An 18,815-nucleotide genomic window follows, 5' to 3' on the forward strand; every position below is an offset into this window, starting at 1 on the left:
TATTTTCTCCCTAAGGTGGTTTCCTCCTTTCACCTCAGTTAGGACATTGTATTTACCGTACGTCTCTTTGTCCTTCTCTAGTACATCCCAAGAAGTGTACACTCAGGCCAAATGTCGGATGTTTTTTGTTGAATCGGCCTGTGAGTACCAGCCTTAATTAAATTCAGAGATGCCACATTATCTGTTATTTTACAAATGACAAAGTCACAGACCCTATCCGATGGCTTGGTATCTCATCATCTCCAGAAATCAAACAAAACCTTTCCCATGTACAACCTTATGCAGTCTGGGTCGAAGCCAAACATTTGCAACAAGTAAATTATTTTATTGCCTATAGTCCTATTTGAATGAATAATGCTTACCCCAACCGAGCTAAACTTCAAAATGCTGTAAAATGACAGGCATATGGACATACCCACCTGTGTCACATATTTGGTGGGGGTACATTAGCCCATTGTTCTGTATTATAATCCAATTAATCCAATACAATGAATCTTATGCCAAATACCGAATTCCCACTGTTATGCCATGCTTCTTACTGCCTTTATGAAGTACTATCTCTGTAGAGAACTGGAGAGTTTGGGGTCTGATGTGGGTACCATGGTGAGGATCAGTGGAATGACTTCCATTCAGGCTATCTAAGCTTTTGAAGAAAGATTAGACACAAAGACTCTCCCAATAATATATAGTATTGCGTGTCCATTATAAAATGGGTTTGCTTCAGGACCCCATCTGTGGCAAGTGGCATAGGGATTGTGGTGATTTAATCCACATGATTTGCGATTGTCCCAAGCTTCATTGGTACTAGGCCATGGTTTGTGGTATGATTAATGGAGCCTTTCAAACTGATTTTTAAATTGGATCCTAAGCAGTGAATATTAGGCATGCTAGATGAGGTAGTGATGCAAGAACACACTATAAAGTGATCTCTGGGGTACCATTTTAGGCCTGTAAACTCATTTTACAACCCTAGAAGTCTGAGAACCCCAACTAACCAAAAATGGATCCATCATATACTGTAGGTACTACCTACATTCAGAGCATCTTATCTACTTACATAAGGGTTGCCCCCGCCAAATTTGAGACATTTTAGGTTGGCTGGTTAAATACTCCTGGCCTTTCATCTATAGATCTGGTGTTGCAAAGATTTCTAGAAGACATGCTGTATTTTGCTTGAACTAGTAATCTGTTCAATACTATTCACCTCAACCATGCACAAAGCCATATTGCATTACTATTGTATTACTGTATTGTGCTGTGTCCTGGGACAGAACTTTAGGCTTTGCATCTCTTCTGTGTTATTCTTGTATATTGTGATAGGCTAGGTCACTTCTCATTGCTGCAAGTCTGCTCTGGATCTTTTGTTCAGGATAGAGTAGGGAAGTGTTAGAATGCCTGTCAGCTTATTTGTTGCTGTCTGTGCACCATTGTGGAAATTTACATTCATTCAGAGCTATACTAGGAGATACCCAGAGATACATCAGGAAGTTAGAGAAAATATCCCAAAGTTAGAGGAAGCCGAACAGTAGCCTAACTGTAAGATTTCCCCTTACCTCTTGCTCTGGGAACAACTCTAAAATGTTATTAATGTCCCCTCACTTTCTTTCTCAATGACAATAGTCATCAGTATAGAGTGGTGACTCTCTCCAATGTGGACAAAGACAAGTTCTAACCCTTCCCCACTAGGGTGACCACGTGTCCCAGATTACTCGGGACAGTCCCGCATTTTGCAGGTCTGTCCCGGGCACATTCATTCTAGGACAATACAGTGTCCCAGAATGAAACTGACACAGCCATCGCCCGGGCCAATCTGATGCCCCCAAAAAGGCCGCCACATCACCGCTTTACTCACTGACAGTACTTGTCTTGGCCAGGAATGCCTGGAGGAGCACAATCCCACCCTCTGCTTGTGATTGGAGAAATCATAAATCCCACTCTTGTGCCCAATCACTGTGCTGCGATTCGTTACAGCACAAGCTGATTTTTGGAAAGGGAGGGTGTCCCTGAATGGTAGTTTGGAAATGTGGTCACCCTATTCCCCACCCTATTCAAATGAAAAAAAACAAACAAACAAAAAAAAAAACTTATGCCTAGAGATACACTTTTTTTTTGTTTTTGTTTTGGACATTGAGATGGATTAAAAATAGAGTTGAGCGAACCCGAACTATAAAGTTCGGGTTCGGTACGGACTTTGGGTTTTTCCCGAACCCGAATAATTAGAAAAAGTTTGGGTCCGGGATCGGAGTTCGGGGGAAAAAAAATGTGCGGAGGTCCCCGCAAATTCAATAACCAGACCCTTTAGGTCTGGTATGGATATTAAGGGGAACCCCGCCGTCAATTTAAAACAAAAATGATGTGCGGTTCCCCCTAAATATCCATAACCAGACCCTTCAGGTCTGGTATGGATATTAAGGGAAACCCCGCCGTCAATTTAAAACAAAAATTACGTGCGGTTCCCCCTAAATATCCATAACCAGACCCGTTATCCGAGCACGTTGACCTGGCCGGCCGCAGAAAAGAGGGGGGACAGAGTGCGGCCCCCCCTCTCCTGAACCGCACCAGGCCACATGCCCTCAACATGGGGAGGATGTCCACATGTTGATGGGGACAAGGGTCTCATCCCCACAACCCTTGTCCGGTGGTTGTGGGGGTATGCGGGCGGGAGGCTTATCAGAATCTGGAAGACCCCTTTAACAAAGGGGACCCCCAGATCCTGACCCCCCCCCTGTGTGAAATGGTAATGGGGTACACTGTACCCCTACCATTTCACGAAGGAAGTGTAAAGTCTTGTAAAAAAAAAACACACACACACACCGTAGAATAAAGTCATTTCTTAATAAAAAAGAAAAAAACTCCAGCGGTGATAATCCACTCGTTCCCGGCTTCCTGCTTCAACGTTATCCTGATCCAGCGACGGCTACGGGTGATCTCCAGCGATGAGAAGATCTAGCGACGGGTGATCTCCGCTCCAGCGATGAGAAGATCCATTCATCCGGAGAGCAGCATCCCCGACTTCCTCTCACCGCTGGACACAGCCCAGTGAATGACCCACTGCAGCTGTGACATTACTTATATAGAGGAGGCAGGGCCACCCGTCACGTGACCCCGCACCCTCTGACGTACCCTCTGCTACGTCACTGGGGAAGCCCAGGAAGAGGGAAGCCGGGGAAACCGCACGTAATTTTTTTTTAATTGACGGAGGGGGTTCCCCTTAATATCCATACCAGACCTAAAGGTTTTTTAAAAGTCCGTGTCCCATTGACTACAATGGGGTTCGGAGTTCGGGTTCCGAACCCAAACTTTTTTTTTTAAGTTCGGGTTCGGACCCGAACATCCAGGTGTCCGCTCAACTCTAATTAGAACACCTACTAGGTTTTTATTGCTGTCTTTGTCCTGTTTACCATTATCATCAAAAGTTAAAGTAGAAGAAACTCCAGGAAGAGGGAAGCCGGGGCTCCAAACTCCAAATTTTGGGTTGTCCCCAGAAAAGTAATAAAGGGGGATTTTTTTCAATGGGGACACTACTTCTGGTGATCTGGGGGTCCCCAATAAATTCCTTTAATTTGCAGAGATTTTCTCACTTCATGTTTTGGCTAATGGACAGGAAGTGAAGGTAAATTTCCCCAATTGGACACAGAGGGCAAAAAATAAACTGACAGGGGTTATAAACCTCCCTTACTTTTCTCAAAAAAAAAACCTGTATGTGATTCCTCGTATAGGTTCTGGGGCGTGCGCATGCACCACTGAAGCCCTTCTTCCACTGTGATTGGACTCAGCAGGAGCCAATCAGTGGGTCTGGGAGCCGTGCTAGCCACCGACCGCCCACAAACGTTAACAGGAGAGGCAGAATGGCATTTTGTCAGAGAGGAAGAGAGAGATCTTGTCTTCCTGCTATTCACAAACATTGATCTCTCTCTTCCTCCAGTCAGTCCATCCCCCACACAGTTAGAAAGCATTCCCTTGGAGCACACTTAACCCTTCGATTGTCCCTGATGTTAACCTCCTCCCTGCTAGTAATAAGTGGGACTTTGAATGAGGTGTGCTACTGCTGGAAAAAAAACAGTATATACAATGCATATATATAATAAAACCTTTATTCTGTCTAATGCAGCTCCTTGGGTCTGGAGCTGCATGACATGGTTTACAAATGTAAATACAAACATATACAATAAGACGGTAATAAATAACTACACATTTACCAAATGTACAAATAAACTGACATAGCATGATCATATACACATATTAGATTGTTGAATATTTGAAGTATGAGCTGAACTGTCTTGGCATCCCAATATTGTATACTCTACACGTTTCCTGAAATGTGTTCACTCACAGAAGTATGGATGCGGGACTACACTGGAAGTACAGAAAAAAATCATATAACAAATTATTTGTATGTATCTCTCAAACCAAGGAGAGAAAAAGAGGGGAATGTAAGCCTCCCTCAATATAGTATATATGGTCTAGTACTCACAGTTCTGTACGAGAATGGTTTATCAGGTCATGCATGAATGGGGGGCCCCATGGTAGTGAGAGAAGGCATCCCCAACACAATGTCAGGCCTGGAGCTGAGGCGGGATAGACCCAGACTGGACGATGGGAGCAGCCAAAAACCAGGTCAAGTGACCACAATGCAGCCCTTGGGAGATGAGATGGTGTGGGTACAAAGCCGCATCGATCTAGAAAAAAATGTGAAAATTAATAAATGTATGTTCTTCCTCTAGCTCAGTGGTTCTCACCCTGGGGGTCGAATGACAATTTGCCAGGGATCACCAAATCCTGGGCTGTTCCTGAAGCACTGCACTGCTTTCCCAGCCTTTTTCGCTGCCGCCCAGCTGGGCTTTTCCTGGACCCCGTGGCCACCCACTCAGCCTCTTCGCAGCTGCCCATTCAGTTCACATCATGTCTGGGGGGGCAGAGACTAGAGGTCAGCTGACTGGTGAAGAATGTGAAGTGGGAGAGGCTGGAGGAGACCCTATCTCCTGATTTCAGCATAGGTGTCACTGCTGTGAGACAATACAAAGTCGGAGACATAGTGAAGCTGGAGGCACAGTGAGTAACACTATCTGTGATTATAGTTTCCATTAAAAGTCCCCACTACAGTTCTCGGATCAGCACATGACCTTGATCAGAGCACCTAAGTTGGCTGATCAAAACTCCCCCCCAGCACTGCCACTGATTCCAACTCCCCACTCATCCCATACCCCCCCCCCCCACCAAGGAGTAGGGGAAAGAATAAAAACTGAGAATACATGGAAGGGAGAGGAAAAGAGGGGGAGGAACAAAGAAAAAAGGAGAGATAGAATAAGAGAAAGAACAAAAAAGAGGGATGGGGAATACCCCCCCCCCCCCCCGCCCCAAGAAATTAGGATAGAGAGATAAAGGGAAAAGGAAGGAGAACAAAGAGAAAGAGTGGTACATCTTAAAATGTACCCTAAGGGCTTTTAATACTGTACGAGTGGAAGAGACTCAGGGAGCGCTAAATGTCCGTGGTTTAAGGGTGCAAATTACTTGTCTTGTCTTGGATGCTGACAACTCACGCTACGAAAATAATTTTACTGTTAGGGGTCCCCACAACCTGGGAAATTTTATCAAGGGGTCACGGCACTGGAGAGGTTGAGAACCACTGTTCTAGCAAGAAAGCTGGAGTAAATGTCTACAGGAGGCTGACATTGCATTTGCAATATTTTCCTAAAACTATATGTACATTTATAATTTTTTTCCCAAAAGGTGAACATCGCTTTTAATGAATACAAAGCTGCAATTAAATTGTGTCTTTAACATCTAACAGGAGTTTGAATTTAACTGGGACACAAATTCCAAGTGTTGCCCAAGCCTCAGAATCCATAATGAAAGGTCAAATATAAGCACCGATCCAGAGCTCCAAATATGGTTTTTAAACTCTGGCCGGAGATGAGTGAGGAACAAATGAGGACATGTTCCACGTGTAACTGAGTAAATATTTGAAAGCAAGGATTTACAGCTGGCATTCTGCACTCAGATTTACAGTGTGACGACCATGAATAAAAAAGTTCAAATTCCTTCAAGGAATTGGTCACGACCTTTAAGGAAAGCAGTGAAACCTAATTACTACATCTTTGTTTCATAGAGTGTCTCCTTCTAAGCTGAAAGAAGCTACTGAATATGTTTCTTAGCTGGCTTCCTGCCTCCCAATCCCCTGCCAGGACAAGGGTAGGGGGGTAAGTTGAGGTTTGTTTAGAAAGAAAAAGTTAATTGTAATTTTACCTCTGATTTGTTAGCACAAAAAGTCCACGATCTTTATCTTCAGGAGTGCCATACATCCAGGAATGCCCATGGGATCCTATGGGTTATCTTCCTGCTTTTGGCTGTATGCAAGGGATTCAGACAGTAGCTGAAACCTATAAATGGAGACAAGGCTCAAGCACTAATATGTCAATGAACTATGATTTACCCCGATGCTCCTTGTGAACTTCTGCTCGCTGGCTGACCTGATCTTATCTATTGCTTTCCCACTTATTGCAGCTTCTGGTTGTAATTACCCCCATTTAAGGAGCATCCTTTTAAAATAGCTTACATGTTGGGATTCTCTAGAGATAATTATATTAACAACACATTGAAGTGGTGAAGAAGTCCGTGACAAGACTCAGTTGTAGAGATAGAAAACAGACAATACAGAGGAGAGAAAAAAGCAAAGTAATTATTTTGGCCACTATAGGATTATGTATCTCTAACGCATGAGAAAATAAACACAACTACAATAAAAACGCATGCAAAAATATGTAATAGCTTGAATTTTAGAAAGGAGAAAATCCTATTAAAAAAAAAAAAAAAAAATGATCATATACAGTGGGGATCGAAAGTTTGGGCACCCCAGGTAAAATTTTGTATTAATGTGCATAACAAAGCCAAGGAAAAATCTCCAAAAGGCATCAAATTACAGATTAGACATTCTTATAATATGTCAAAAAAAGTTAGATTTTATTTCCATCATTTACACCTTCAAAATTACAGAAATCAAAAAAATGGTGTCTGCAAAAGTTTGGGCACCCTGCAGAATTTATAGCATGCACTGCCCCCTTTGCAAAGCTGAGACCTGCCAGTGTCATGGATTGTTCTCAATCATCGTCTGGGAAGACCAGGTGATGTCAATCTCAAAGGTTTTAAATGCCCAGACTCATCTGACCTTGCCCCAACAATCAATACCATGGGTTCTTCTAAGCAGTTATCTAGAAAACTGAAATTGAAAATAGTTGACGCTCACAAAGCTATAAGAAGATAGCAAAATGTTTTCAGATGTCAATATCCTCTGTTCGGAATGTAATTAAGAAATGGCAGTAATCAGGAACAGTGGAAGTTAAAGCGAGATCTGGAGGACCAAGAAAAATATCAGAGAGAACAGCTCGCAGGATTGTGAAAAAAGCAATTCAAAACCCACGTTTGACTGCACGATCTCTCCAGAAAGATCTGGCAGACACTGGAGTTGTGGTACACTATTCCACTATAAAGAGATACTTGTACAAATATGGTCTTCATGGAAGAGTCATCAGAAGAAAACCTCTTCTACTTCCTCACCACAAAAAATAGGCGTTTGAACTTTGCCAATGAACATATAGACAAGCCTGATGCATTTTGGAAACAAGTTCTGTGGACCGGTGAGGTTAAAATATAACTTTTTGGCCGGAATGAGCAAAGGTACGTTTGGAGAAGAAAGGGCACGGAATTTAATGAAAAGAACCTCTGTCCAACTGTTAAGCATGGGGGTGGATCAATCATGCTTTGGGGTTGTATTGCAGCCAGTGGCACAGGGAACATTTCACGAGTAGAAGGAAAAATGGATTTAATAAAATGTCAGCACACTTTGGATGGTAACTTGATGCCATCTGTGAAAAAGCTGAAGTTAAAGAGGATGACTTCTACAAATGGATAATGATCCTAAACATACCTCAAAATCCACAGGGGATTACATCAAGAGGCGTAAACTGAAGGTTTTGCCATGGCCTTCACAATCTCCTGACCTCAACATAATTGAAAATCTATGGATAGACCTTAAAAGAGCAGTGATTGACAGACAGCCCAGGAATCTCAAAGAACTGGAAGACTTTTGTAAGGAAGAATGGGCAAAGATACCTCAAACAAGAATTGAAAGACTCTTGGCTGGCTACAAAAAGCATTTACAAGCTGTGATACTTGCCAAAGGGGGCAGTACAAGATATTAACTCTGCAGGGTGCCCAAACTTTTGCAGACGCCATTTTTTGTTTTCTATCATTTTGAAAGTGTAAATGATGGAAATAAAATCTAACTTTTTTTGACATATTATAAGAATGTCTAATCTGTAATTTGATGCCTTTTGGAGATGTTTCCATCTTTCCTTGGCTTCGTTATGCACATTAATACAAATTTTTACCTGGGGTGCCCAAACGTTCGATCCCCACTATAATAAAAATAGGTGCCCTTTAGTGAAAACCACGTGGCAAAATACCATTATATCAGGTATATAGGCAGCTAAAGCAAAATGCTTTTTTTTCTTTCTTTTTTTTCCTTTTTTTGCAGTAAAGGGCAAATTTATCCTGCTCTTTCCATGCCTCACTTTTGTTCCAGGAGGCTGCCTAACCCAAAAAAGGACCAATATGGAGGTGGGAGAGATGTGGAGAAGCTAAAAAAAAAATCAAATTTACATACATCAGCTGCATTAACATTTGGATTTATTGATTGTTTTGACCTTCAGTTTTTACTGAAGTTAACCTCCATTCATGATTTTTTCATCATATGCTCAATTTGAAAAATCCATATTTGTGAAAGGTTTGTGCTGAAGAAGATTTAAATTTTTAAGTGCAAAAAGATTGTAAAATTGATTCAATATGTGACATAATCCTTAAAGGGGTTGTAAAGGTTTGTTTTTCATTTTCTAAATAGGTTCCTTTAAGCAAGTGCATTGTTGGTTCACTTACCTATTCCTTAGTTTTCCCTTTCTAAATGTTTTTTTTCTTTGTCTGAATTTCTCACTTCCCGTTTCTCTTCAGTAAGCTTGCCCCCATCATCCGAGTCGTTCTGGCTGGGGGTTAGTCAGCCAGAACAGCTTACTGAGGAGGAACAGGAAGTGAGAAATTCTGACTTGAAGAAGGTAAGTGAACCAACAATGCACTAGCTTAAAGGAACCTATTTAGAAAATAAAAAACTAACCTTTACAACCCCTTTAAGCATACACCATACAATTTTCTTTAGATTTACCTTCAACTATGTAGTGCAAGGGCCTGCCCGATTGCATACACATTTAAAGTGTTTATGGTTTTGGTAAATCTAAAGGAAAATTGTACAAGAAAATTGTATAATGTATGGCTAGACTTAGACCCTTGCCAATATTGTTTGCAACATGCTCTGGCCCAAGAAAGAGATATTTGACCAGAAGACCAATTGTGGTTTTTGCTTTTATTTTTTAGGTGCTCTACAAGCAAGGCATACTTGTAGGCAGGATGCCTACTGTCTGAGTTTTCTGCACAAGCAAGATAATTGGCTTGCCCAGGGTTGGGAAAGGGTTAACTGCCAGGATCACAGTTCACAGGCTTTTGGTTTTGGACCAGCCTTCCACCCCGTGTGATGCATAAAAAGGGGGAAGGTCCAGTTCCGAAGGGGGCTGTGGCAGCGCGAGAGAGAGAACACACCAAATGCATAGGGAGCCCAGGAACCAGCATGTGATCTCAGGAGATGCCAGTGTTCCAGTGGACAATATCAGTTGTTGGAGATTGCAAGTCATGGACTAACACCTGTAAAGTTATGTCTGGGCATCCACCTCCGTTAGTTAGTTTAGGGTCTGGACTATGTTATGCCCATTATCTGTTCTGCAATGAAGAATTCAGTAAAAGTTGCTATGGGTAACCAGTAACTAGTGCAAAGGACAAAGCAGCCAGTCATAAAACGTGGTACCTGGCAAGGCGGAGGGCCCTCCTGGAGTGAGGGAGTTGGTCAACTGACTTCCCCCCTAGTGGTCGATTCTTCAAGGCAACCAGGTTCAAACCCACGTTACCAAGACCCATAACCTAGCTGCATGGTGCAGAAGAGCAAAAGAAGGTAAGTGCATGCACAAGGTTCACCCTAGGTGCACAGTGGGATGCCATTCTGTCACTGGGAGTGAGGTGACAGGAGGTACGCTGGACTGATGAAGAGAGCATAACCTCAGCGGTGTCCCTCCTAAGTGCCACATACATCCAAGCATGAGTGTGTAGTAACACGGGACAGCACGTTTCACGGAGGAACATTACATTACCTACAACACACAATGTACGGCTCAGCTCTAAGTCAGGTTACTGCCATAATGTTGACTTTCACATGAATGTGGCAATCTTGTCCCTGGGAATATATTACACGAAAGGAGAGGAGGGGAACCCTGCACATATGCACAGGCGAGGTGGCCCCACCCACAAACGCAAACTCTAGGTACATTTATTTAATGGGTAAGACCATGCAAAACTGATGTATTGGTTACAGCCCAGGTGGATGCTAGGTGGATTAATCACTAGCTACTTATTTTATTTATTGGAAGGGGATGGAGATTATAAATGCCATGATAGACAAGTTGGCCGGCAACCTTCGAGTGCAAAGCCCTTCCCATCAATATCTGGAAGGAGATGGTGGCCATGTCAGTTTTGGCTGACCCACTCATTAGCAGTGGTATACACAATCATGCATTAAAAGACATACATGTCTGAGGCTGTCATCAAATGTTATATAAAGACCAGTTCAAACCTGGGATGCACACACTGCCCTTTTCCAGCTAGCAAAATCCAAAAACACTATAACAGAGGCTGTACACTCACTGCTAAGATGCTAAGTAGTTAGTACTTCAACCTGGCAGCAGTAGGGTCAATGGTTAGAATGCCAACCACAGCACTACCTGCCTGGCGTTTGCATGTACTCCCTGTGTCTGCATGGGTTTCCTCCAGGTTCTTCAGTTTCCCCCCGACGCTCCAAAGACATGCTGGTATGTTAATTGTCTCCAGTCTAAATTGGCCCTAGTATGTGTATGTATGAATGTAATTTAGGGACCTTGATTGTAAGCTCCTTAAAGCGGGGTTCCAACCACAATTTAGAAAATATAGGGGTGCAATCAGCGCAAAAATTAAGAGACCTTGAAATAGTGTAAATTCTACTCCCTAAGGAGGGCAAAGATCCAACTAATTGTGCCAGTTATCGGCCAATTTTACTATTGAACGTTGACCTTAAGATCCTGACAAAAATCTTGGCCAACAGATTATTAGGATATATTCCAGCAATTATACACCCAGATCAGGTGGGGTTTACTCCTGGTAGAGAGGGGAGGGAGAATACCCAAAGGGTAGTAGGAGCGATTCATACAGCGCATGTTCAAAAGAAGCCGTTAGTGATTATATCTGATGCTGAAAAGGCATTTGATAGGGTAGACTGGACATTCCTGAGAGTGGTGTTGCAACATATAGGGCTGAGAGAGGGGATGTTAAATTGGATTAAGAGTTTATATACATGCCCTAGGGCAAGAGTCAAAGTAAATGATCTGATGTCTAAACCTTTTTCAATTAGTAATGGGACACGGCAGGGATGTCCACTCTCCCCTATCATATTTGTTCTTACGGTAGAACCATTGTTGAGGACAATTCGGGCTAATACAGATGTTAGGGGTTTGGTAACAAAAGGAAGAGAACATAAAGTAGCGGCCTATGCGGACGACTTGCTATTTTTTATAACTTCGCCAGGAATATCTCTACCAGTATTGCTACAAGAATTACGTAAATACGGAGAGCTATCTAATTTTAAAGTAAATTATAGCAAGTCCGAGGCAATGGGTGTGGAACTGAGCGAGAAACTGAAACAACAATTAGTGGGGAATTTTGGATTTAGGTGGACGGATTCATACATTAGTTATTTAGGGACCAAAATACCAAACAAGCTGAGCCAAGTTTTCGAACTCAATTTTGCACCCTTAATCCGGCAAATAAAATTGGACTTTGTAAGGTGGGATAAAGAGGTATTCACGTGGTTTGGAAGAATAAATATCATTAAAATGAATGTGATGCCCAGATTGTTATACCTATTCCAGACTCTACCCATTAAGTTACCGGCCGGATTTTTGAGAGATATCAGTTCTAGGTTTGTGAGATTTATCTGGGCAGGGAAAACCCAGAGAGTACGCAGAACGGTGTTGACTCTACCTAAAGAAAGAGGAGGGGTGGGACTTCCGGACCCGGAAAGCTACTATGTAGCAGCACATTTAATGAGAGTGGTAGAATGGTGTATAGCGGATAAGGAAAAACCATGGATACAGATGGAGCAAAATATAACTGATATACCCTTGGAGGGAATAGTGTGGATAGAGGAGGGGGTGATACCAAAGGAGGTGAAGGGACATCCCACGATAGGAGCTACAATCCAGGTCAGTAAAAAAGTATTCAAGAAAACAAAGATGTCGGTACACCCAAGTCCTATGACCCCAATTTTGGGGACACCAAGTTTTGAGCCAGGATTGGTAGACCAACGGTTCAAAGAGGTAAGGCAGATGGGAATTAGTAGGATGGTTCATTTTTCAAGGAATAACTATGTAATGACTCGGGAGGAGATCGAAAATGAGTTCTCGGAAAACTTGGACAGTTTCAGGTTAATACAACTCAAAGCATATATACGGGTAGCCACGCAACATATGGCGGAATTACGAATGTTATCTGACTTTGAAAAGATACGTTTAACCACTTCCATACCAGGTACTTACGCAGCTTCCCGCCCAAGCCAATTTTCAGCTTTCAGCACTGTCGCACTTTGAATGGCAATTGCGCGGTCATGCTACACTGTACCCAAACAAAATTGGCGTCCTTTTTTCCCCACAAATAGAGCTTTCTTTTGGTGGTATTTGATCACCTCTGCGATTTTTTTTTTTTGCGCAACAACTAAAAAAAGGCTGAAAATTTGGAAAAAAAATTACATTTTAATTTTTTTCTGTTAATTTTTTTGTAAATAAGTTTTCTCTTTCAATTACGGGCACTGATATGGCGGCACTAATGGGCACCGATGAGATGGCACTGATGGACATCGATGAGGTAGTACTGACGGGCACAGATGAGGTGGCACTGATTGGCGGCGCTGGTATGCGACACTGATGGGCACTCATAGGCGGCACTGATGGGCACACATAGGCGGCACTGATGGGCACACATAGGCGGCACTGATTGGCACACATAGGCGGCACTGATGGGCACACATAGGCGGCACTGATGGGCACACATAGGCGGCACTGATGGGCACACATAGGCGGCACAGATGGGCACTCATGGGCGGCACTGATGGATACTTATGGGTGGCACAGATGGGCACTGATAGGTGGGCACTGGGCATGGATGGGCACTGTGGGGTGGCACTGATGGACACTGGGGTGGCGCTGATGGACACTGGGGTGGCGCTGATGGACACTGGGGTGGCGCTGATGGACACTGGTTTTTGACAGGTTGCCAGTCAGTGCCCATTTGTGGGCACTGACTGGCATCTTTTTTCTAATGCTTTTTTTTTATATTTTTTTTAGACTTTTTTTTTTTTTTTTTTTTTTCTGGCATTTTTTTTTTTTTGCCCACCCTGGTGCTCCAGGGTGGGCATCCCTGGTGGTCCAGTGTGGCGATCCGAGGGGGGGCTGCGCTGATAAACAATCAGCGCGAACCCCCCCTGTCAGGAGAGCCGCCGATCGGCTCTCCTCTACTCGCGTCTGTCAGACGCGAGTGAGGAAGAGCCATCGACGGCTCTTCCTGTTTACATCGTGATCAGCCGTGGTTGGACACGGCTGATCACGTGGTAAAGAGTCTCCGCCGGAGGCTCTTTACCGAGATCGGAGATGCAGGGTGTCAGACTGACACCCCGCATCACCGATCGCCGCGATGCGCGCCCCCACGGGCGCGCGCGGCATGAAATCCTGCAGGACGTTCTAGAACGTCCTGTCAGGATTTCATAACCACTTCCCGGACGTAAATCGGCCATAGGCCGGGCGGGAAGTGGTTAAAGGGAGAGCCTCTGAGGCACTTACTTTCTGCTATGTACGCGATGGTGGTAGATCTAGGAGCTCCACAAGAATTGGCTTTTTTAAAAGCATGGGAGAGGGACCTAGGAATGACTTTTTCGGAGCTACAGTAAAAGAAAATACTGCTATTTACCCATAAAGCCTCGATGGCAACTAAATATCAGGAGGGAGGGTACAAGATCTTAACCAGGTGGTATAGAACTCCGGCAGTATTGAATAAGATGTTTCCTCAAGTGTCTAATCAATGCTGGCGGTGTCAAAATGCAGAAGGTACCATTTTACATATTTTTTGGGAGTGTTCTGGAGTGCGAGATTTTTGGAAGATGGTGGCTGAAACAGTAAAAAAAATTACAGATGTGGCTCTTGTAGAAAAACCTTCAGTGTTCCTTTTGCATGACATCCCGTTATCCAATGAAAAATACAAAAATTCTTTGGTGAGACATTTACTTACGGCAGCAAAAGCATGCATCCCGAGTCTTTGGAAAAGTACAGTAGCTCCAACAAAAATGCAATGGATAGGGAGAATAACGGAGATTCAACAAATGGAAAACCTGACTATGATATTAAAAGAACAGGAAGGGAAATATCAGGAAGTATGGTCACCATATGAGGAATATAAGAAACAGAATCCATAAGGGGGTGCAAGGGGGGGAGGGGGGACCGGACCTCAGGGGAGGGGAGGGTGTTTTTTTTTTTTTTTCTGTTTTTTTTGCTTTTTGTTTTTTTTTCCTTTTTTTTTTTTATTTTCTTTTCTTTTCTCTCTGCTTTTGTTTTTATTTATATTTAAACAGCATAGGATAAGAAGGGTGTGGCTGAGAATGGGGGGGGCTCAGTCGGACAGGAGGTAAAATGTTTTTGTGCTAATAATATAGAGTGATAGTTGAGCTGTTCAGAATTAAGGGATAACCAGTGGTAAAGAGGATAGGTGTAAAGAATGTAATAATCAGAGAAGTGGATGTAAACTGTAATTTGAAATATTGACATGTGACTGTGTATTAGTGCATAATGTTGTTAGGATTGCTGTTAACAAAATAAAGAATTTAAAAAAGAAATAGTGTAAATTAATATTAATCGTTCAAAATAATATTAATGATTCAGAATATTCTTGTGTATATGTGAAAAAACATTAAGTTTGAATTCACCGGTATGCTAGCTGAACACAAAAGGACAATCGCAGAAATCCAAAAGAGTACAATATATAGAAAATATAGTGCAGCGCAAACCAAAAATTGGAATAAATAAATTATTAAATTAATACGTGAAAATACTGTGAAATAAAATAAAGTCCATAGGATTGGAAATCCAATCAATTATTTCCGAGGATTCTTCACCACGTGCAAATAAACACACCAGAGCTAGTAAGTGATCCCTCCACCAGTGATAGATGGGTACTCTCACCTCAGCACTAGACCACTGTGTTACCAGATGGTCAGTAAAGCAGGTATGCCAACAAAACGGGCCCAAGCAGCAAGATGTTAAATCAGGTTCTCAATTGGCAGCCATCCAGACATGAAAAAGGAGAGATCACACATCTAAAAGCTTCCGCTTGAACATTGAAAAATGTAATAGTAATAAAAAATCAGGCTACTCACATTTAGCCAAATATCATTAGGCATAACAATACAACCAGGGCATCGAATCAGGCGGTGAAACGATCATACGAACGAATGATAGGCTCTTCAGACCGGCAGCGAGCAACATCGATTTAGGCTCCTATCCCACGGACGCGTTGCGTTGTTACAACTTCCTCAGCGGGTCATTGCAAGAAAGATGAATGCATGTAAAATAAAAAATATTATGTAAATTATTTTGCTACTATTTATCTTAACTTTACTGACTTAAAAGTGCAGATGCACCACTAGTGATCTATATCCACCAATCAGGAATCAACTCTCAAAATGCAGCCAATGATAAAATGTCAATGACTCACCGGCTGCTTTAGTTGCTGCATTAAAATTGTATTGGTGCTATTCTTTGTGTATCTAAAGCCAAAACTTTTTTTTAGTGAGGGGTTAAGACTGTCCAGTTTTCATTGCTGTCTTTGACCTTTGGAATGAAAGTATTAGGCAATCCCAAACTTTGAACTGTCATCAGAACAGGAATAAAAGAGAAATATTCTAAAATAAATAGTGACAGAGGTACACTTCAATACAGGGCACTTTCACCCCCTTTTTGCCCAGACCAATTTTCAGCTTTTACTGCTGTCGCATTTTGAAAGACAATTGCGCGGTCATGCAACGCTGTACCCAAATTACATTTTATATTTTTTTCCCCACAAATAGAGTTTTCTTTTGGTGGCATTTAATCACCACTGGGTTTTTTTATTTTTTGCTAAACAAAGTAAAAAAGTTTTTCTTTGTTTGTGTTATAAAATTTGTTTTTCTCCTTCACTGATGTGCCGATGAGACTGTGGAATGTAATGTATCCTTCCTGTGTGAGGATTACTAGGTGGACAGTGGGGGGCAAGTAATCCTCACACAGGAAGATTACATTGCAGAAATGCAAAGAATACTACAGGACCCATCCACCTACAAAAAGCTACCGGGTGATCCGAATAATAAATAAAATCCTCTCCTAACAAATTGATCCAAAAGGGGTCTAAAAAAAAAAAGGAGGCCAAATATCTTACACCAAAGGTTCCAAAAATTCACAAAAATAAAACAACTCCCATGAGAGGACCATAGTCAGAAGCATTGATTCCTTATATTCTAGACTGAGTGAATACATCAATATTTTTCTACAGCCTGTATCCATGAAGGGTAAAGCATACCTAAGGATAGCAGAGAACTCATCAATCGAATCAAGGACATAGAGGTAGGAGATCATACGTTGCTGGCTACAGTAGACGTTGAATCCTTATATACCAATATCAGACAAAGGGATGCTCTTGGTGCCAAGCTATGGGCATTGCATAAATACTCACACCTCAAAGCCCCCCAAAATAAAATTCCTCATTGAAAATTTGGATATGGGAATGACCAATAATTATTGTTGGCATGCAGGGGACTTCTATAACCTAATTAAAAGGGGTGGCTATGGGGGCTAGCGTTGCTAATATTTTTTTGCATTAATTTCAGGGTTTAATCTCCAATATAGAGAAGTGTCGAAAACTATTAAAAAATACCTGCCCAAATTGTTGAAAGACCATACTTTATGAAAAATCCTCCCACACAAACCAAAGTCCATCTATAGGAGGACACGAGGGTTACAAAACATGCTAGCAAAGAATGTTATCAGGCCCCATAGGAGACAGTCCACCTATTTGGATTGCACAGGTTTTTTTAGTTGCAAAAGTTGCAAAGCATGTAATACCATTTGTGATAGAACAGGGAAAAATACATGTTTTTCTTCTGCTACCACAGGTGAGGAATTTGATAATAGGCAGGTCATCCCCTGTGATACTAGATATATGACCTACCTTCTTATGTGCCCATGTAATTTTCAATATGTTGGTAGAACACCAGAACATTGGCCAAGAGGATGGGTGGACACATAGATAATATAAAGAAAGGCTTTAGACACCACAATGTATCAAACCATTTCAGGTTGGTACCCTGAAATGGTTAGATACCCTTCCCAGATTTTGGGGTATAAAGTCCGCCAGCATTGGAGAGACACAGATATGACCAAAGAGGTGTCCCAAATGGAGACACAATGGGCCTGATCCACAAAAACCCAGCGTAACTTAATTTTTCCCGTTTAAGTTACACCGCCGCAAAATCTCTACCTAAGTGCCCGATCCACAAAGCACTTACCTAGAAATTTTGAGCGGTGTAACTTAAATCCAAAAAGCAAGGCGTTCCTAATCTAATGGGGCGGGTCCCATTTAAATTACGCGAGCTCCCGCGCCGGACGTACTGCGCATGCTTCCGACGTTATTTTCCCGACGTGCTTTGCGCAGTTTTACGTTGCGCCAGGTTTTGAGAATCGCGATGGGCGTAAAAAAAAAATAGAGTTGCGGCGGGAAAGAAAAAAATGACAGCGACGCGGGATAGAAGGGTATACTTTTACAAGGTGTACTAACTTTACACCTTGTAAAAGCAGCCCTAATTTTGCGACGGCAAACTAATACTTACGGAGAAAAAACGAAGCGTAAAAGCTTTGTGGATCTCCGTAAGTGCAAATTTGCATACCCAACGCTGGATTTCCACGAGAAATGCCCCCAGCGGCGGCTGCGGTACTGCATCCTAAGATCCGACAGTGTAAGTCCCTTACACATGTCGGATCTTCTGCCTATCTATGAGAAACTGATTCTGTGGATCAGTTCCATAGATAGAAACAGGGATACGACGGCGTATCCCTTTTGTGGATCAGGCCCAATGGGCCAGATCCACAAATATCGGGCGTAACTTAACTTTTCCCATTTAAGTTACACTGCCGCAAATTGTCCAAGTTAGTGCCCGATCCACAAAGCACTTACCTGGAAATTTGCAGCGGTGTAATTTAAATCTGTCCGGCGCAAGGCGGACCAAATAGAATGGGGCGAGTCCCATTTAAATTAGGCGCGCTCCCGCGCCGGACGTACTGCGCATGCTCCGTTGGGTAAATTACCCGACGTGTATTGCGCTAACTGACGTCGCACCGACGTCATTTGCGTAGACGGTAACGTAAATGGCGTCCAGCGCCATTCACGGACGTCTTACGCAAATGACGTTGATGTTTAAATTTCGACGCGGGAACGACGGCCATACTTAACATGGCTTAGGAGAACTAGGGCTCAGCCCTAGTTTTACGCGGCGTAACCCGACGGAAACTACGTAGATTTAAATTGACGGTCCGTTCGGGGATCGCTGTAAATCTTCATTTGCA

The 18,815-nt window shown here is 42.6% G+C and overlaps 1 long non-coding RNA gene across 1 annotated transcript; it reads right to left on the minus strand.

Annotated features, from left to right (window-relative positions):
- Positions 1 to 4,080: 4,080 nt before the first annotated feature.
- Positions 4,081 to 16,204, minus strand: LOC120946938. Its single transcript, XR_005750802.1, has 4 exons — positions 15,599 to 16,204; positions 6,247 to 6,380; positions 4,475 to 4,679; positions 4,081 to 4,356 (listed from the first exon to the last, which is right to left on the minus strand). It is a non-coding gene; the product is annotated as an uncharacterized LOC120946938 (long non-coding RNA).
- Positions 16,205 to 18,815: the final 2,611 nt, after the last annotated feature.

The sequence above is a fragment of the Rana temporaria genome, chromosome 8, assembly GCF_905171775.1.
Source record: "Rana temporaria chromosome 8, aRanTem1.1, whole genome shotgun sequence".
Lineage (NCBI taxonomy): Eukaryota > Metazoa > Chordata > Amphibia > Anura > Ranidae > Rana > Rana temporaria.